A 20,667-nucleotide genomic window follows, 5' to 3' on the forward strand; every position below is an offset into this window, starting at 1 on the left:
CTAGCCTAAGCTGGGACACCCAGGGCAGAGGATAAGGTAACTGCCAACCATAAACCCAGCCACCTTTCAACCCACTAGAAAGACGGAGCCTCAGGTACACATGGTTGATATTAGAGCCCAAGAAACGTTTGCAAATCAGGTGGTGGCTGAATCGAAGGAATGCAAAGGAGAAGCAGTTATTTCATCTAAAAAGCCTGGATCTAATTTTGTTGGAAATCCAAAAATAAGTGCCTACTTCATGTTACTTTAATGTTTAATAATGCCCATCAAATATTCATGTACAAACAGAGTAAGATGATAAGAAATCTCCTTTATTTCTCCAAATTTAATAAAAACAAAACAATTTTCTACCATTTGTGAGTTACCTTTGTCCCTGTGCACTTAACGACATGTATTCCCCACATATTTGAGCTCATGCACGGGATTCACTGGCCACACACTTTGGAGGAGCAGGGAGCATCCAGCTAGCTTTTCCTTAAAAATATACCCATTGATAACATCTGTCAATATTTCCAGTTTCATATCTTAAGCACAGGGGGACTTCATGATTAATGAGTCCACCTGGGGCCACAGGCAGGAACTGAAAACTCATTCTTTGAAATTAGCCAGAAAAATTCTAGCGCATGCTGGCAGCTCTGTGTCCAAGGAAGCTGAAGTCCCTTTGGAGGAGGACAGTCAGACCTCCTGTGAGCACTCTTGTGGGAATACAATTAGGGTGAGGAATAATAGCCGGGAGAAAACCAAAGGAGTCTTTTGCAAATGGTGTTTGCTTGCAAAACAATGGACTTCTTTATTACTTAAGAAGTATAGCTCAGTTGTCAAAAAAGAAAGTGACCAGCAACGTAGAGGTGAAAACAAAAGGAGAGTTGAAACTGCATCTTTCTTCCCACCTGCCACCTGAAGTGTTGCTGAGGAATATCTGACCAGATCACAAACACTTCCAGAAGCACCCCTCCAATCAGAAAAAGAACTGAATTACCTACTGTTTCCCCACCACTTTTACTGCAATCAAAGAGGACTGTCCTGGCATTTCCACCCCAGGAAGTCTTTTTTTATCAGCTCACCTTAAAACCAGCAGAGATGCTCATGAGAGTCAGAGAAGGATCTTCTTGAAGTTTCTAATGGAGGACACACCTGGCAGGGGTTTTACCTCCCTTTATGTGCTACTCATCCTGGTTTTTGTGTTTTCTGTGTGTGTGTTTTTTTTGTTTCTTTCCCTGCCCCCACCATAGGCCAACTCTTTAGGTAAAACGAATTGCTATTTTTTCCCTCTTTAATTTCACTCTTTTATTCTTTACATCTGGAGGTTGTTCCCTTATTTATGTCTTTCTCTCCAGTTCCCCCAAACACTCCCTTACTCACAGTGCTGCAAGGCATCATGGTTCTTAGTTCTCAGCAGGAGAACTCCACACTGTCTTCAAACAAATAATTACGGGGAAGGTTAGAGGTTCACTCAAAGGTCATTTCTTTGGATACTCGTCAGAATGTTTACATTAGTAAAAACGGGGTCCGCTCAAAAGGTTGTTCAATGGGGGATACACAACAATGCAGAACATTAAAAAAGCATTCTGTGTGCTAGCAGGTCTTTATAGAAGCGCTGAACTTGGAAATGCCACTCCAATATAACATTTTCAACTAGTTACCATGGCATGGACTGGATGTTCACTAGCAGTTATGGCAATGGCCTTTCTTTGCCCACTTCTCCTAAGCAAATATGAATAGAAGCCTCTGAAGGTTTTCACTGGATCCTTTTACAAAGGGTCATAGAGATTTTGCTTTTTTCACTTGGGCACCATTTAGCCTCTCTGGATTTTTGTTCTCAAACAATGTTTTTGATCCATAGTGCTATTTCTTGCCAGATTCATAATTCTACCACATTCTTTCAAATCACACAGAGTTTTAAAAACATATGGGCCCCAAATTTCCAGAAATCTCTTAACATACAACTCCTGCCAATTGTCAATTCCCCTGATCTTGGGATATTTTATTAACATCATAGATGTTACTATGAAAATTAACAATTAATGAGTTGACTGTATGAAAACCCGGACATTAAAAAATGAAATTACCCCTCCCACCAGTACTGATGACCCAGAGGCCACTTTTAGAAAATACACTGACATATGTAACATGGAGGCATTTAAATTATAGACTAGAGCAAATCCAGAACAATTTTTCTTTCTTTAATATTTCTTTCTTTAATATTTCCATATATGGTCTTTTCTCAAAACTGTATGAAATAATTTTTTTCCACATTTTCTAATCTATATTTTTTTAAATGACCTTTTTCAGTGCTCAAGTAGTAAATGGAATATCAAGTGTTGATTCTACTTAAAATTTGAAGAATCTAAGTTGAAAATCAACTCATCTTTAGTCTTTCAAGGTTCAGGCTCCATTCATATGGAAAAACGTAACTTGCTGGTTCAATGATAAAAGACTTGTCTTAAAAAGACTCAGAAGGTTCCATGGATATTAAATGGGTCTTATAAAATAACATTTTGATGAGTTAAGTGTAAATGAATCAGACACATATGGATTAAGTTATCCTTGAATTTCACACGGGTTTAAAAAATAAGGGGAAAAGAGGGTCTTGGCAAAAAACATTTTGGACTTTGCCAAACCCAAAACATTTGAAAAATTGCTGAAGACATCCAACTAACCAAAATGCAGCAAGCTGCACCCAACTTTAATGAAAACCCCCACAAGTTATTTCCAATCGAAAGACTGTCAGGTTTTTCCTCTGTATTTGATATTAAAAAATTCTCTAAGTTTTAATGTCATACCAGAATGATTTTGAAGTTACAGACATATAGTATACTTCTCTATTGGTATAAACAATTTAACCCTAAGTTACAAAGTCTTCTTCAATATTAAACAGTTCTTAAAAAAATTCTGAGTTTTTTACAACTTGTCCGTAAAATGTGCCAGTAAGCTTAGCGTGTACCTTTATCTAGATTTCACTTAGAAAAAAAATTTTCATTACCCTCATTGTGCCTTTTTTTAAAAGGCTACAGATAATTTCATTAGTGACTCCTTAGGGAATGAGTACCCTAAAAAGCGCTAGTTCCATTGATTTGTATTGAACACAAAGTTAGTATCCAGGCTCATACAAAAGCTTGGGAGAGTATCTACTAAGACTATCTACTTTTTCTCTAAATTTTACTTAAGTAGAACATGCATGACTATGTGTGATCCTTAAAAGTTATATACTAAGACTGTTAGTTTAAAAATAACTTAATTATAGAAATAAATTCAATGACGTTCCAAAAATCATAAGTCCTTTCTGAGTCAACTTAGAGAAGAAAAAAGAATACATTAAAACAAATAAACCCAGGTAGCAAATATCACTGAAATCTCATCTTACTGCCTTGCTGAAGAGCTGTTTCCCAGAGACCTCTCCTGCCTCCAGGAAGTCTAAATTCTGTAGCTTTGCATACTTTTCTACAACTGAACTCTGACCATCGATTTTTATTTTCGAGACTTTTTACTCCAAAGTGTAGTTCAGATGGATAGAAGTAGATTTAGGTGTCATTCTTGTTTGTTGGTTTCTTTCCTTTATTCCTTTCTTTCTCTGCCCCACCCCCCCCCTTTTTAAGTGGCTGATAAAACCCTTCTTTCTGGTTCACTAACTTCATGCCACACCTGGTAACTAACTCCTTTTGGAAGCGTTCCTTTTGTTAGAAAGTGCAGGACTCCATGGAGTTATCTGGAAAGCCAGCATCCCTGAACACTCTGAGGAGGAATCAAGAATAGCCGGAATTGAAGCTTTTGGATGGATTGCTTTGGGCAAGGAAGGAGACTGAACTGTTGAAGAGGGATCAGATCAATTGGGGAAAGGTGTTGTAGGTAGCTCAGTGACTGGGGACCTGCTAAAACATGAAAAGGCCCTGCTTCCCTATTGTCCCCAGCCCTGGGACCCATCAGCCACAGTGGTTATTCACGCTTGCTCCTGGCTGGTGTTTCAAATGATGAAACTTCAGCCTTGGCAAGTCACTTATCAAATTTCTCCATTTCTTCTTACTTTACAAAAAAAAGCGCAAATATTTCTCTGTGCTGTGGTTATGGCTAAGACTAGGATTTTCTCAGTAAGATACATTAAAATGGTAAATCAGTGAATTAAGCACCTTTGAAGGTATACTTGGGCAAGCAAATGATGCAGTCATGTTGCAAACATAAGTTTTCCACTGGTGACCAACGTTTTTCACAGACAATTGTGAGCAAAGTAGGGTAAATGAATGAGATTCATATGCTACTTAGGGACAGATTCATGGATAATAATTAATTCCCCTAAGCAATAGCTTGATTTATAATTTGATAGAATACTAGCGTTGTCTACATCTTTAAAAACACATGAACTAAATGCTAATAAATTTATAATATAAAAACATGATGTTAATCTGGAATCACAAATGTTTTGTACCTTTATGAATATGGCTTGAATAGTGGAGTGTTCATGCTGACATAAAATACCCCGGGCAAAATGATCAAGGAGGTGACGCTTATCCTTGACTGCCTTCTACTGTGTTCTTTCAGTATTCTTACTTTCATCTAATTATTTGCTAAAGTTACAAGGGCCCACGTAGGTTCTTTACTAAAATATTCTACTTTGAGCATGCCCTTCTCAATTATTGTTGTCTAGCCCAGACTTATGCATAGAGCAACATGCTGAAGAGCGTGGGCTCATGTTCTCTGTCCTTTATTTGCTGTGTGAATTTGGACAATTTTTCTTAACTTTCCCAAGCGTGACTCTGTTTCCTATCTAAACTGGGTGGTTTTTGAGGATTGAGGGAGTTTCTATGTGCAAGATCCTTAGCACAATGCCTGGCACAGAGTAAGCTCATTAAATGTTAGCTTACAGTCCAAATGCACCTATCCAATGCTTATAAGTAATTCTGTTCTCTCACAGATAGTCATTAGGAATAGGTGGGTGGCTATTAAACAAATCTATGCTGGATTGGCAACAGGATGATAATGTGTTGTACTCCTACAAGTAGCGTGTGTCCATATCGCAGGATCTTTCTAAAAATCAGAGTTTAAGCCAAATGTACAATGCTATGGTGGCGATCTTAGACACTAGGGCAGGCATCTGCCTGCTGGGGTGGGAGGTGGATAGTGGAGTGAGCTCTTTTGGAATCCACTCTCTGTATGGTTCTCTAGATCCTTGCTACTTCAAGTGTGTGCCATGGACCAGCAGCAACATCACCTTTGAGCTTGTTAGACACGCAGAAATACATTACAGTCTCCATTCCTGTGCTACTGAATCTGAATCTGCATTTTACAGGATCTCCAAGGGATCTATGCACATTTAAGTATGAGAAGCCTTGCTCTAGATCACATATCAAATTCTAGTACTCTGCCTAAGAATAGAAACTTGCAAAGATCAGGTTTTAATTGTGAATCTCAGCTGCAAAAAATGCACATAATCTTCTCTTTAGGTATCTTAGATCTAAACAGTCGTTTACTCACTTGCCTTGGGCAATATAAACACTTTATAATAATTTAATTTATTGTACGCCATCTGTACCTCTTAAAGGAAAAGTTGGGCCAGTAAAATGTTTTTGCGAAGACTGTCAACAGAGGCTATCTCTCAGGCATGGATAGGAGCAGAATGTAAATTTCTATCTTTTGTTTCCAAATAATTCTGCACTGTTAGAGTTTTATTAATAAGTATAATTATTTTCATATTTAAAAGAATTTTTAAAGATCGAGAAAATTTGGCATCTTATTTGACTAAGGTTTATATAGGTAACAGTAGGAACATTTTAATTAAAATATTTGAGAAATTTCCTCTCAGGGAATTATCTTTCATTTCCTTTATAATATTGAGCAAGAGTAAACACTGTTCCATGAATATAATCACACCTAATGGCATGTAACAAAACATCCCAGCAGGTTAAGATTTTGAAGCACTGTTACTCTTACAGAATGCCATCAGATTATTCATATGTAGCTATTTATCATGCACTATAAAAGTGATCTTTCAAAGCTACTTGAAAGCAAGGGAGGAGAAAACACTCAAACTTCCTTAGCTATTCATATCTAGGATCTATCCTCTTAAAGATAAAATCCTAAGTCAATAGGCATAAGTTGTAGTATATTACCTCATCCTGTACATGATTTATTGCAGATGGAAGTCAACTAGAAACTGAATTACTTTGAAAGTTTTACTACTGACATTAAAATTCCAGATCTGGATACCTATACACCTTATAGTGCTTCTGAAAACAACTTTTTGCAGACACGGAAGGTATACCTACAACTTTATTTAACTCTATCGACATAAAAAACAGGCGCAATCATTTTCAAAACGACTAATTTCCAATTACCTATTCATGTATGTGAACACTGTAGTCTGACTGGGCTTTGGAAATCAACCAGTCACTGCACAATCAGTTGCCTACATTCTTAGCCAATTCCCATTATGTTCCTAACCATTTTACTAATTCACTCTAAGAGGAGAAGATCCCAACAAATCTTGTATCATTTCAGCTTTCATGATCACCTTTGATTGAAGAATTAATTCTCTATCTTACTTCTCAATGGAAACCACCTAAGCATTAACTGGTCAAAAATGCACCAAGCTGTTTAGCAATTATGTATTCGATATGTTTGAAGAGATCAAGGTACACTCACATGCCCTGTGCTATGGATATGTCTCTGATTAGCTTGTCATCTGCTCAGAAGAAGATGTAGGCTGATTCTCCCATACAGTCTAGCAGGCCAGCTGTTAGCTGCCTGTCAAGCCCTCAAGTGGACAAGTAGTCCAGGAGCAAAAATGTCACTCCTTTGATCTGGCAAGGAGCAGCTGCTGATTTATAGAGTAGGACTTTGTTCTTCCGTTCTATTTTACTTTCTTTCCTAAGGCAGAACCACAAAATCCAGGAGAAAAAAAAAAGTGCCTTTCCCAGCAACATCAACAAGCTCTGACAACTGCAACAGGGTTTTTCTTGGCCCTAACAAAGCTCTCAGGCATCTCCTTTGACGCTCACCTTTCCCCCTCCCCTTCCTCCCACCCCACCATTTTTTGCAATGCAGTAGTTATTGTTTAATTCAGCTTCTGTAAATGGAATGGACTGTGGCCAGCAAGCCTGGGGCATAAACACACCTGTATGAAAGAAGCCTTATGTAGCAACCATCTACAAGGAAGCTCGAATGAACCACGCGCTCCTGAGTTCAGAAAGAATGCTCCATTTTTTCTGACAGCAAATTTTACCCTAAGTGAGTTTCTATTTTTGGCACCACCAACCTATGATGACCACATTTGAACTGCTTCCTCTCCAATGGCATTACACCCTTTAAATCAAAGAGATAAAAGGATTAGATTTTCTTTTTTTTTTAATCTGTGAGCAAACAGATCCATCAAAAATGTTTATCCACTGCCTGTAATATCAATCATTGAGAGCTGGGTAGAAGTCCAGAAAGGCTTTAGCAAATGCATTATCAAAGATGCCATAATGTTGATTTCATTACCACTGATTTATATTGACATGACTTTCCCCGAGTAACTTATAAGGGATAAAAAAACAACGACAAAATCTACATAAGACATGTGCATTGTCTTGCTCAGAATTAAACCGGTTTCAAATGCATAATCCTGTTCTCAACAAATAAATCTGTCAGGCTAGAGATGCCCTAACGACTAAGTGGGACATGCAATAATGCTTTGAGATATACTGTGAGAAGTCATCAGCCACATGTATGTATATATATGTATGTGTATTGTGTGTGTGTGTGCGCATGTACATGTATGGAAACACACACAGTAATAAACTTTGCCAGAGATGAATGCTTTAACATCTGGCTCAGTTTTCTGTGCTGCTGCTGAAGTAGGGGTGATAAAGACAGACAGACACACACACACACACACACACACGCGCACACACACACAGAGTTAGTTATCAATTCTTGGATATTCAGACATATTAATGCATAGATCAAGGACAGGAATTTTGTGGGGGGTGGGAATGCCAAAAACAGGAGAAAAGAATGGTTGTTAAACATCCTCACTGCTATTTATACTCAATCATGCCATGTGCTAGTGTTTGCCCCCTTCCCCTCTATCTAGTGGGAACAGAGATTTTTCTCACCCTCATTTCTTGCTTTACCTATATCACCCTTTAGCCAATAAAAAGTTACTAAGCACCTACATCCTCAGTGTTCACAGAATTGTATTCATAGATGCTTTCTCTAGGGGGGTGTGTGTGTGTTTCTCAATGAGAGACTGGGTTTGGCAGAGGAAGAGGCTGGAAGGGAAAGCTAGATATCAAGGAGCAGATATAATGTGATACTCATTTTCACCCTGTTTTAATCCTGAAAAAATTAGACTGAATAATTTTTAAGGTCCATAGTAATCTATACATGTGTTACACATTGATAAATCTTCTATATTCAAAACTTGACACAAATTTAATGACAGAATATAAGATAAAGTTATATAGAAAATTATAAATAATCCATACATATATAGTTAGATGAGTTTCTTTCTCTGTATATATATAAATGCAGGTAATGTCATTAAAGATTTTTATTTTTCACACCCACAGAAACAAACTAAAAATCACAATTAGAGAGCACATAAATAATTACAAACCAACATAGCCCATAGTCAGTAAATAAGTGTCATGAGGGCAATTAAAGAAGGTAAAGATAAAGATTAATCTCAAATTGCTGGAGGAGAGCTGAACCAGATTAAAAGGCCGTGGAATATTGAAAGAAAAGAAAACAAGGAAATGGCATGCTCTAAAGCACCAGTGTAGACCAGAGCTGATTTTGTGTAAAGGGAGGACGAAGGAATTGAACTCCGACTGGTTCCCAGCTTCGGTCTAGAAAACATGGCTATGATTAACATGCAAGCTGGTGGAGGTTCTTGAGTGATAAATTGAATCCTTGAGATTCCTGAATGGTAGAATGATAAAATATGGTGTTTGAGGAAGATCTTTCCAAGAACTATGTATAGGATGAACTGAACTGATGAGAGAGAATCTAGAAGCTGGGAAGATAGAAAGTTCTTGTCGAATCCAGGCAGAAGAGGGAAATAACATGAGCTCTGATTAACGGAGTAGAAATGAAAAAGAAGTAGGATATTTGGTTGGGAGAATGACTGATGAATTGTACTTAGATGAAAAAGGAGAGATACAAATATAAAAGATATTAAGAGGATAAGTCTGAGAATTTATGCTTGGTATGTTATGGTGTACAGTTGATGAAAATTGGAAATTGATGAGAAATTCCTATTTGTTGTGGTGGGAAGAGGAAAATTCAATTTTTCAAATGTTACCTTTGGTTTGACAATAGGACTTTCAGGCTGAGAAATATGTAAGCCACTCAAGAAAAAGAACGAGGATGAAAGAAGAGCAAAAGGTAGTGACTTTACTTCAAACCTCTAATTATTTCATATTTTCCAAGCTACATGAATATTCCAGCGCTGCAGCAGTACGTAGGATAAACTGCCTGGCTACTTCCTTCATCTTCCAAATTATCCTGTCAATTTTAGAAAGTTCTTGATCTGATCATGATTGGCCAAGTCAATTGTCAGTAAAAACGTCTGTGGTCAAGGCCTTGTCTCTAATAGGTCCAATTCACTTTTTCTTTACATTTTGAGTTAATTTGTGTGACTTGATTTAAAGGCCCATGATAATTACATACATGTTACACTCAGTGTTGCTACACAAATTATGTTCCACTCCTTACTAGTTTAGTAATGGAACTTATCAAAGAGTTTTAAAAACGGGAATGGGAAAATATATTTATATATAAGACTATGTGTTTTAAAGCATAAGACAAACAAGGGTGGGTTTCATCTAGGTAGTGACAACTAATTTAGAAGAGAATTGACAGGACAAACTGTTACATTTAAAAGGGGCTCCATTAAGTGTGATGGCTTCCAAATTGTGTCCTCCTTTCAAACCATATTTTTCTTTTTAAATGGGCTTTTAAGGTGAAAAATATAGCACTTCACCCAAAATGGTGTGGAAACAAATGGTTCTCAAGTCTCTATTCTTCAACTCAGGCCAAACCACCCCAACACACGGCAATCCAAAGCCACTTGGAGGGAAGGTGCTATGCATGTGAATGTCCCCGTGGCCCTTTCATTTGTCTGGGGAGCTCTTTTTTCTAAAGCAGCAGGGGATACTTCAGAAGACCAGATTGGCATGCCAGAAGTGTTTGGATGTACCAGGCTCTTATCCTCCTCTCAATTCTCCTGCTGGTTTAAAAGAAAGGATGTGGCAGAGGACACATTTGGAAGGTGGCAACATTCTTAGGGCCCTTTATCAATACCACGGCTTTCTTTAAATTGTAGCTTGGTCTCTTGTTTGAGAGGCTGAGATTTTAGCACTTTTAAAGGGAACCATAAGTGAGAAATCTCCTAGGTGTTAAACTTTAGAGTGGCTTCAACCCAAAATATGAAAAAATGAGATTAAAACACAGAAAGTCAAGTAATATTAAGAAAAAGATCCAACAAACAAAATATCATAAATATGCATATGTATATTCTTGCTGTTTAAACTAAATGCTATTTAACCAGTTTATACTGGCATCTAGTAAAGGTGCCAATGGGGGAAAAAAATCAAAGATCTAAACAATTTTAAAAGTCATTTTAAATAAATTATAGTTCTAACAGCTACACGTCTAACAATAATCTTTAAAAATTATTATTAAAACATGTCAGAAAGCAAAAAAAAAATCTATTCATGAATATATGACTTAATATCCTCACATTTATGATGTTCACACATCAAAGACCAAATTCCAAATAAAATTTCCTGACTGCCTTTTCTTAATGACAAATTAAACATCTTTTACTTTGATTTGACAGCCAGGTAGCATTCTGTGTCTTCTCCAGAGATGTTATATGCAGTCTTTCCAATGTGACGGTATTATTACCCACAAAATTTTTAGCATCATCCTGTAATCATAAAAGACATAAAATATATCTTTATAAACCACAAGAGACCTAGCAAACCAGCAGTTATGCCACATCTGCTTTAGTCCTTAAGTATTTTAGCTTTAGAGGGTTAGTTAGTGGATTTTTTCCCCTGATTTGCTGAGAAATAGAGATATCAACCTTTGATTCTGACATTATACACAAAGCTCTAATCTGTAATAGACAAAAAAGCAAGCACATTGTACTGCAATTTGAAAGAATTTTTACAGCATATTCAGATTTCACATCTCCTATCAGAATTTCCTAAAGTGCTTTAACTTAACTTTTAGAAATAGAAATGATGGCATTTGAAATATTTCCACTTTCACAATACAGATAAAGTAACATCACTATCACAAATAACTTGGCCAGGTGCAGTGGCTCACGCCTGTAATTCCAGCACTTTGGGAAGTTGAGGAGTGTGGATCACCTGAGGTCAGGAGTTTGACACCAGCCTGACCAACATGGAGAAACCCCAACTCTACTACAAACACACACACACACACACACATACACACACACACAAAATGAGCCAGGCATGGTGGCACAGGCCTGTAATCCTAGCTACTAGGGAGGCTGAGGTGGGAGAATTGCTTGAACCCAGAGGCAGAGCTTGTGGTGAGCCAAGATCACACCATTGTACTCCAGCCTGGGCAACAGGAGTGACACTCTGTCTCAAAAAAAACAAAAAACAATACAACCTTTAATTTAGTACTTGGTGTAACTGCCACAGATTCTTTGGAGTCAGGTAACATATAAATAAACAAAAAGGCAATTAATAAGTTTAAAGTTAATGTGCTAACTAACTAGGGCCATACTGTTCCTTTGGCCTGGGCTGGGCTTTCTGCTACGGACATCTGGTTAACATGCCCTTCAAAGTGCTTATCACAGAAATCTCTTTGAGGTCACTTCCCTGGTTTCAAAGTCTGATTAAAAAGCACTTCCTCGGTGGCACTGAGCTAACATGCCCAACACATATTTATTCACAATTGTGATTTACTTGTCTGACTTCCTACTAGACAGCCTTAGAGAGCAAGGGCCACATCTTAAATTTTATTATTGACACTGTGTCAGGCGTATAGTACACCCTCAATAAAATGTTTGTGAGTGAATAACTAAATGAGTGAATGCAAACAGGGTTATTTCATCTTGAATATAGTACACTCTCAATAAAATGTTTGCGAGTGAATAACTAAATGAGTGAATGCAAACAGGGTTATTTCATCTTGAATATAGTACACTCTCAATAAAATGTTTGCGAGTGAATAACTAAATGAGTGAATAAAAATAGAGTTCCTTCATCTTGGATATAAATTAGAATTGAGAATGAAAGAGCCCTGAGTTTAAGGATTTTTTTGGTTCTCATTTTATAAGAGGCATAGCTGAATCCTTGATGAAATGATTTGCCCCAGAGTGGGACAGAACTAAGATGGGAAATAACTGGCTTTCTGGCTCTGGTCTAGTTATTTTCGTACTCACAAATAACTCAAGATACAGACAAGAGGTATTAGTTAAAGGTGCAAATCTATCTGGGCATTAGAAAGGCCAGGTAAATCGTGGGTGCAGATGTAATGTAGGAAAAGGATTTGACTTGGAAGAAATTAGGCCTCTGGCTTTTCTAGGCTGTCAGGCAATATGCGCAGTACAGAACATAGCTGTATTGGGGATAAGGGCAGTTGACTCAAGTGGAGAGGACTGATGACTGAGGTAAATGAGGTGTTATGAGTGTGTGCGGGGGTGCGTGTGGGTGGGTGGGAGGGTGTGGGTATGTTGGGAGAGAGGGATAGAGAATAGAAAGTGAAGGAGGAAGTTTTGTGAGACTGAGAAAGGAAGGGAGAAATAGAGGCACTTTGGGAGGCCAAGGCGGGAAGATTGCTTGAGCCCAGCAATTTGAGGCCAGCCTGGACAACATGATGAAGCCCATCTCTATGAAAACCTTAAAAAATTAGTCGGGCATGGTGGCATGCTTCCCAGCTACTCAGGAGGCTGATGTGGGAGGATGGCTTGAGACCAGGAAGTGGAGGCTGCAATGAGCCGAGATGGTGCCTGCCACTCCACTCCAGCCTGGGCAACAGAGCCAGAACTTGTCTCAAAAGAAAAATCCCCAAAACAAAAAGCTTTAAAAAAATTTTTTTTTCTGATATCTTTGTAAGGACATTTTGCTCCCAAATGTGCTCTGAGGAACTCTAGTATCAATAGGTATTTCTCCAGAATAGGGGCCTAAGTCAAATAAATATGGGAAAACAAATGGGAAGGTAAACAAAGCGAAGTCACTTCCTCTGCTGCAGGTCGTGTCACAGCCTTTAACAGAGTGATATATACTATGAATCTCTGAGAGAAGGTGAGGGCACAAATTAATTCCTGACTCTAGATTTTGTCATTTTGAGGGGCACTAGGGTTCCAAGGATTTTAAAAAAGAAAATGAAGTGGTTTCCTAATTTTTAACGTTAATTCTATTTTTAAGCCTTTTATCAACTTAAAAATAGGCTTTCTTTCCATCTTTAGATTTCTCCAAGTCAGACTCAGAGATGCAGAAGGACTTGTAGGGTTCTTGTTTTATATCTAACCTGTTCATAATTCCACCTCCCAAGATTACGATACACCAAGAGTACCCCATGGCTACCTCACACAGGATACCTCGATCCCTAAAATGTGCTGGCTGGAAAGGTTCTCCACAACTTTTCTATCTCAAAGTGAATTTGATAATTAGGGAATTATATTAGGCCTGAATGTTTTCTCTACTTTTTCCTTTCCTTATTTTTCTCATATTTTTCCTACTCAATGAAATATTTTTTTAAAGAAACAATTATTGGGTATTTTGCTATGCCTAAAATGTCTGCTTCGAAATAGCTGTTCAAAACCAAAGAATAATCTTAAGAATAAAATGTGTGTGTGTACGTGCATATGTATGTGTATATATGTCTCAAAAAACCGCAAAACAAAAAGCTTTTTAAAATTTTTTTTATGTATAATGTGTATATATATATATACATATAAATACACACATATACACATATATGCATATATCTTTTCAATACCTTCTGGATCTTTTATTAATCAGAACTGTGACTGAGCTGTGTGTGGCATGTCTATTACACGGGTTGGAGGCACATGTATGTAGCGGGCAGGAGGAGGTGGGGACAATGTTAAGAGGAAGGAGAAATGAGAAGGGGAAAGAGACAGGAAAAGAGGGAGTGCTGCTTTAGATAATGTATATCAATGTACATCAAATGCTCCCAATCAATTCTACTTTCTTGTTTACAGAGCTTACAAGTACAAAATCAGCTTTTACTTATAACTGTGTTAAACACCACCTGCCTGCCCTCTGAACCTCGCTGTCCCGAGATGAGGTCAGCCCGGTGAAGGGCTCTGGTTCTATAAGCAATCCTGTCATTCAGGCTAACAGCAGTGATTCACTCACAGGAGGCAAAAATGACTCAATTGTTGGGCTTATTGACTCCAGGGAGCACAGCTACTCTATTATTACCATAGAGTGCAAACACCCTGAGCTCTGTTTTGGTCCACTTAAAATTACTATTTGCTGTGAAGAATTGGCAAAGCAATTCTTAAAATGATGGGGGTGAAAGTCAGGCAAGCACCATTATGGGCTTTTCCTTCCGTTTAAGCAGAAGTAAGCAGTACAGCACTCGTTCTGAGCCTGACCCACTTATTTAACCTTTTATTCACTTTGTTGTATTAACATATATTAACTGGCTATATAAGCCCTAGGGGGGATAAAAACCTCATGACCAAATTATGGCTCCATTTTCATGGGTAACCTCTCCTTGGGTGGAAATTAAACCCCAATATAAATACATTTTGGGTCCATACGAAATTGAGGAGGAATGCCAAAAAACAAATGCTGAACAACAGTCCTGCAAAGATCACAGCACCATGGAGTGGCTGGGTAAATTACACACAAGAGGAACTATTTCAAAAAACCAAATAAATTTAATTAAATAAGTTACAAAATTATTTTCCCATCTCTTATCTACTCCCTTTGGTTAATATCCATGACATACTGATGTTGCATAATTGCTCTTATGGAACGCTGCAGCTCAGAGCCGTAATGAGCTGCCTTTGCACAAAGGCAGCAAAAGTGGTTTCCCTACAGAGTTATCTTCTCAATTATTTATACTCGCAACACTTTCACATAATGGCAGTTTTAAAATCAAACAAACAAAGCAAACCGTACAATAAAGGAAGGAGGCAAGAAGGTGCAGGGACCTTTTTCTTTCTTTTTTGAACACCAGAAGGGATGGGTAAGCCACACAAAGTCACTGAATTTGGTTCCTGGAAAAGTCTCAGGGGCCTTGCAACCAGGCGACATCAAAGCATTTGGAGATTGCCACCTTGGTGAGGGATTAAACATGCTCTGCATACCTGCTTTGCTTTTAATCTGTCATATCTAAATATATAAAGGAATGCAAACTTTATTTCTTCCGTTTGTAAGTTTGCCTTTGAAAATTCCCAATCAGAAGACTTGCTACTCACCCCTACTCCTGAAAAAAAAAAAGAAAAAAAAGGTGCTAAACTGTCAAAGTAATGTCAGTGTAAACAGAAAATGGTGGTGTGTGTTGTACCCGTCCCTCAGGCTGTGGAAGGGCTCGTATGTTTTTAATGGTGCTTGTCTCCACTGTCCACACCTGCCTTTGGTTAATCACTCAGAAACTTACATACAGGAGAAGAAAAGCTGTTTGGCAGTTATACCACATATGGACATACAAAATAACATAAAGCATATATTTAAATACTAAGGCAGAACTATAGCATTATTTCTAATATTTAAATTTGGCATACATTTGGAATGAGCTGCGTACCGCTACCATCCAACTCAGACTTACTTGGTTCTTACAACCTAGCTCAGTCTCCTGTTTAGAGTAGTTTCTCAATTAATGTTAGCCATGTGATGTTCTCAAGTTAATATACAGATGTGGTTGAGGATTATATTTTCATATTTAAAAAAATCAAAAGTGAAATTTGGATCAGACACACATAGTTTGGACCTTCATAAAAATTAATACTTAGATTCTTCATTAAACAAGCATAGATTTTGGCCTTTAGAAAATAGTTAACAGCCTCGACTTAAAAAGGTATTCCACATCAATTAATAGCCACTCATATATCTGTGACTTAAGATATTATTAGCAACGCCAATGAAACAAAGCTTTTACATCACCTGCTAGCCATTTTCAAATAGCAAAATGTTAAAGCAACTATTTCCTTATAATCTTATGGAAAAGATTATAGGAGAGAGTAAAAAAGTAATTTTAAAAACATCAAAACTGGCTGGGTGCAGAGGCTTATGCCTGTAATCCTAGCACTTTGGGAGGCCCAGATCATGAGGTCGGGAGTTCAAGACCAGCCAGGACAACATAGTGAAACTCCATCTCTACTACAAATACAAAAAATTAGCCGGGCTTGGTGGCAGGCGACTGTAATCCCAGTTACTAGGGAGACTGAGGCAGGAGAATCAGAGAATTGTGCCACTACGTTCCAGCCTGGGCAACAGTGCGAGACTCCATCTCAAAAAAAAAAAAAAACCCAAAACCTCAAAACTTATTTCTTACAATATGCCTACATGCGCATACATTGAATTTACACACATATGTACCTATTTTTCATAAATGTGCCCTGTGACCTTAAATCCTGCTTGACTTGCAACACTCAGAAAAATAAATAAATAAATAAAAACTTAAGGAGATATTTTTCCCCCATGCACACAGATACTATTATGAAAGATCAGAAGGAAAAAACATATGCTGGGGAAAAGAACTCAGACTATGATCCATAATGTAGCTGAGGTCAATGGGAGGGAAGCTCTTGGAACTGAGCTGGGATCCACCACCTTGTTTTGCTTTGCCCCAAGAATCAAACTAAACCGATAGCATATTGTGTCCACTCGCTGCCACTTAAAGTTGTTCTTAGCTATGGAGAGCTAGGAATGAGCCATAGTTTCTTGACCACTTCCTTTCTTCCTGCCATCCTCACCTCCAAGGTCAAAGTGATTGGTGGTATGGTGGGATCCGAGGGGTTGGCAATCTTGCAGTTACAGCCCCAGTTATATTTATCAATATAAATTTACACCCCACTACCGGTCTCTGAGCAGCACTACCCATCATCAGTACGAAGATGATCTTTCTGAGTATGTGCATGTGTGGTTATGAACTGGACAAAGGAAGATGGAGGAGGCTTATCATGTCAAGAGAATGCAGAAAATAGTAAGAAAACTCTTGTGCCAGAGTATTCAAGACACATCTTTGCTGTAGGCAAATATAAATCTGACTGAACTTTGGCATACTGCAAATGTCCCATGACATGTATAATATACTTTCCAAAAATGTTAATGCAACAACTGGTTAAGTGATTAATCACTATGTGAAAGATTAGTTAAATATTGAGGTCTAGAAGAGAGTTGGGTGGTTTTTGTATTTTCAAATATGGACAAGTTCTGGAGGGAGGTCTCAGTTTCTGAGTTTTCCATTTGAAAAGTGCTCCCTCTGGCAGTAAAAACTGATGTAAAGGTTAGTAGAGGATAGGGGGAAGTAAATGACTTGATTCTGGGAGGCCTGGAGAGTAAAACCAAAGCTGAAGTGGAGCCGAGAGGGTGTGGCTTTCATCCCTGGGAGAGCTCCGGCTGATGGGAATGGCAGTTGCTGTCAGTGGCTTGAGGGTAGTAAGATTATATGGCCCTCAATTCCCAAACGTGACAGAGTCATAAGAAATCTTAACCTCTATTTTTTTTTTTCCAGCTTTCCTCAACCGCAGCAACACACTCTTTCCTAGAAGGCTAGCCAATTAACCAAGCATTAAAAAAAACCCACAAATCTATACCAATAGCTTTGCAGGACAAAAAGAAAGACGTGTGAAGTCAACACTTATTGTTATAAACAACATGAACCAGGATATCCAGGAGCCAAATAAATTGAAATAGACTATGGCTGAAATAAATATACAAACAAATAAATAATCAGAAGAAATGACATCTCTTTCTCCTTTTCTCTAAGCATATATGTGCTTTTGCGTTTTAATTCACAGCGACAAGCCCTCAGCTTATCCGTGACTGGTACAAATCTGATAAGGGGTTGGCACGAATATACTGATCCTAGTTTACAATTTGTTTTGCAACTTCCCTTCCCAGATAAACATAGTCCAAGTACAACTTCTAAAAAACAAAAAGACAAACTTGTGTTTACTCGTCCTCTTCTTAAGATTTTTCTTTTTTTTTTTCCTCCTGAATATTCCCTCAGGATGCTGGCCTGAAACCTAGAAAAAGCTTGGATTTCAGCTTCAGTCTCCAAGGTATTCTGCTGTTCAACGGGGCCCTGTGCTAGGAGGGAAGCTCTCTACCTTGCTGATTTAATTAACAGGATTCTTTTCATTATTATGGGGATTTAGTTTCTTCTTGCCTTTCAGTGTTTGGGAAACACTGATTTATGTTTTATATTTTGAAGGAAAATTTATTGTTCTTTGACAGCTGAGGCTCTGTAAATCCCTGGCACCAAAGGGACCCCAGGGAGGTATCACAGTTGCCTTGCCCTGCCCACCTATATGCTGTCATCTCAAGGGCCCCCTCCAGGATTGAGGAGAATCGTCAGCTGCTCAGTGCCCAACCCACTCCTCCTCCCACTGATCATTATGCCAGCAGGGGTTGGCGCATTCTCATTTATGAATGGTGGTATCACAGATTCATTTAAGTGAAGCAAACAGTCCATGAATCTGACCTGGATTTAATCTCTTGACTAAATAGAGCTCATTGAATCAAGTGTGAGAATATGCTGTACTTACTATGATAACCATGGCCAAACCAAAATTCAGGGAAAGTTTTGTAAATATGAGTATGCTTAGCAGGGCAGCAAAACAAAATATCTGAAGTTAGCACTATGGAAAACCTGGCATAGATGCTTATCACAGCTCTATTGGGTTATCAGTCTTCCAAACTACACAGTCCACCAAATTCTGACTTGGAGAAAAAGTAAACATGTAGTGAAAACTCTCGAAGACTTTAATGTATATTTCAGGTGAAAAAGATCAGGTGTCAGTTAATGCCCATAATTTTATTTTATCAGAGTTTCTTATTTTTCTTCTTCTTCTTCTTTTTTTTTTTGGTAAGAGACGGGGTCTCACTTTTTTGCTCAGGCTGAAGTGCAGTGGTGTGATCATAGCTCACTGAGTCCTCAAACTTCTGGGCTCAAGTAATCCTCCTGTCTCAGCCTCCCAAGTACCTAGAACTACAGATATGCACCACCACACCTGTCTACTTTTAAAATTTTTTTGTAGAGATGATATCTCACTATGTTGCCCAGGCTGGTCTCAAACTCTTGGCCTCAAGTAGTCCTCCCACCTCAGCATCTCAAACTGTTGAGATTTTAGGTGTAAGCTACTGTACACAGCCAACGAAATTTCCTTTTCTAAGAGAGCTTCATAATTCATAACTTGCTTTCATTCACATTATTATAATTAACTTTTATTGAGCTAGCTACTAAACTGAATGCATACACGTATCCTCTTATTAAATTCTCACAAAAACCCTATGGACTAGATAACGTTATCAGCATCCCAATTTTCTGGTTGAGGAAACTGAGAATTAGCAAAATTTGATAATATGCCTAAGTTCACCAGTTACTAAATGGCAAAATGGGAGTCAGATACACTCATGCACACATGTGCACACACACACATACACACATGCATGTGAATGATCGGAGGCTAAGAAATTAGGAATATTTTAGTGTTGTTCTTCTTGGTTTCTCAGGAGAGGCCTGCAGCTGAAAGACCTTCTGGGAACCAGTGGCAACCTGATCACAAGCTAGCTTAAACTCAACAGACTCTTTATTCTCTATTTCCCAGTCAGGTAGAGAAATGGAACCAATTATTAGACCAGACACATAAAAGGGAGCCTTGGAAATTACTTCATCTCTAGAAAAGTTCTAGACTAGAACTTTTTACTTATCTAAATTTGAAACCCAGTAGGTTCTAAGGAAGAATACAGAAAAACATAGAATATGCATAGAATTCTGTAGTGTTAGCATTTTTAAAGTATTCAAAATCAAGAAAAATTAGTGTGGGAATGTGGTCCAGCTGGTGGAGAAAAAAATAAATAAAAGTAAGCCTCTACTCTGAACCTGATTCAACAGGTCCATGCTAATTTTCTCATTCATCAGTTCTGAAGGGTTATACATGAATTGTGCTTTTGACATTTGAATTATCTTTGTTTATTCAGCCTGTCCATCAGGATTCTTAAGTGCAGAATGTAACTGCCCTAAAAATTTAGACTTCTTGAATTTTCCTGTAAAGGAAATCCTCAACAGATTTTTATCTCCAATCATACTCTAGGGAAACACCTGGGTAAAATGTCACCTACGGGCACCAACTCATCATCGTACTGAACATAACCTAAAAGAGTTTCAGGGTCAATGACAGAAGGAAGCAAGAGAACACTTGAAGCAAATTAACACAATGGTGAGAAGTCCATACTAGAGATATGAGTAGGAATTCTTTACACACATGGAGATTTCAAAATGGTAGCCTCTCTTTGCTGATCTCATCTCTATTCCACCTACAAGGAGTTTTTCCATTATCTCCCTTTAAATGATATTCTGGTTCCCCTGATTCATCTCCTTTCTCATATTAATAATGTTTGATTGCCTGCAGAAATTCTAGAAGTCACAATTCTTGATCCCCTTTAACAAATATTTATTCAATGTCTGCTGCCTACTGGGCATTGCATCAATGGCTTTATC

At 38.0% G+C, this 20,667-nt stretch overlaps 1 protein-coding gene across 6 annotated transcripts in view; it reads right to left on the reverse strand.

Moving 5' to 3' along the window:
- MEIS2 (Meis homeobox 2) overlaps window positions 1-20,667 on the reverse strand; it is a 209,091-nt gene that overhangs the window by 6,250 nt on the left and 182,174 nt on the right. The window lies entirely within an intron of this gene.

This window comes from Aotus nancymaae, unplaced genomic scaffold, assembly GCF_030222135.1.
Source record: "Aotus nancymaae isolate 86718 unplaced genomic scaffold, 86718_ANA_hifiasm-v0.15.2.pri h1tg000011l, whole genome shotgun sequence".
Taxonomy (NCBI): domain Eukaryota; kingdom Metazoa; phylum Chordata; class Mammalia; order Primates; family Aotidae; genus Aotus; species Aotus nancymaae.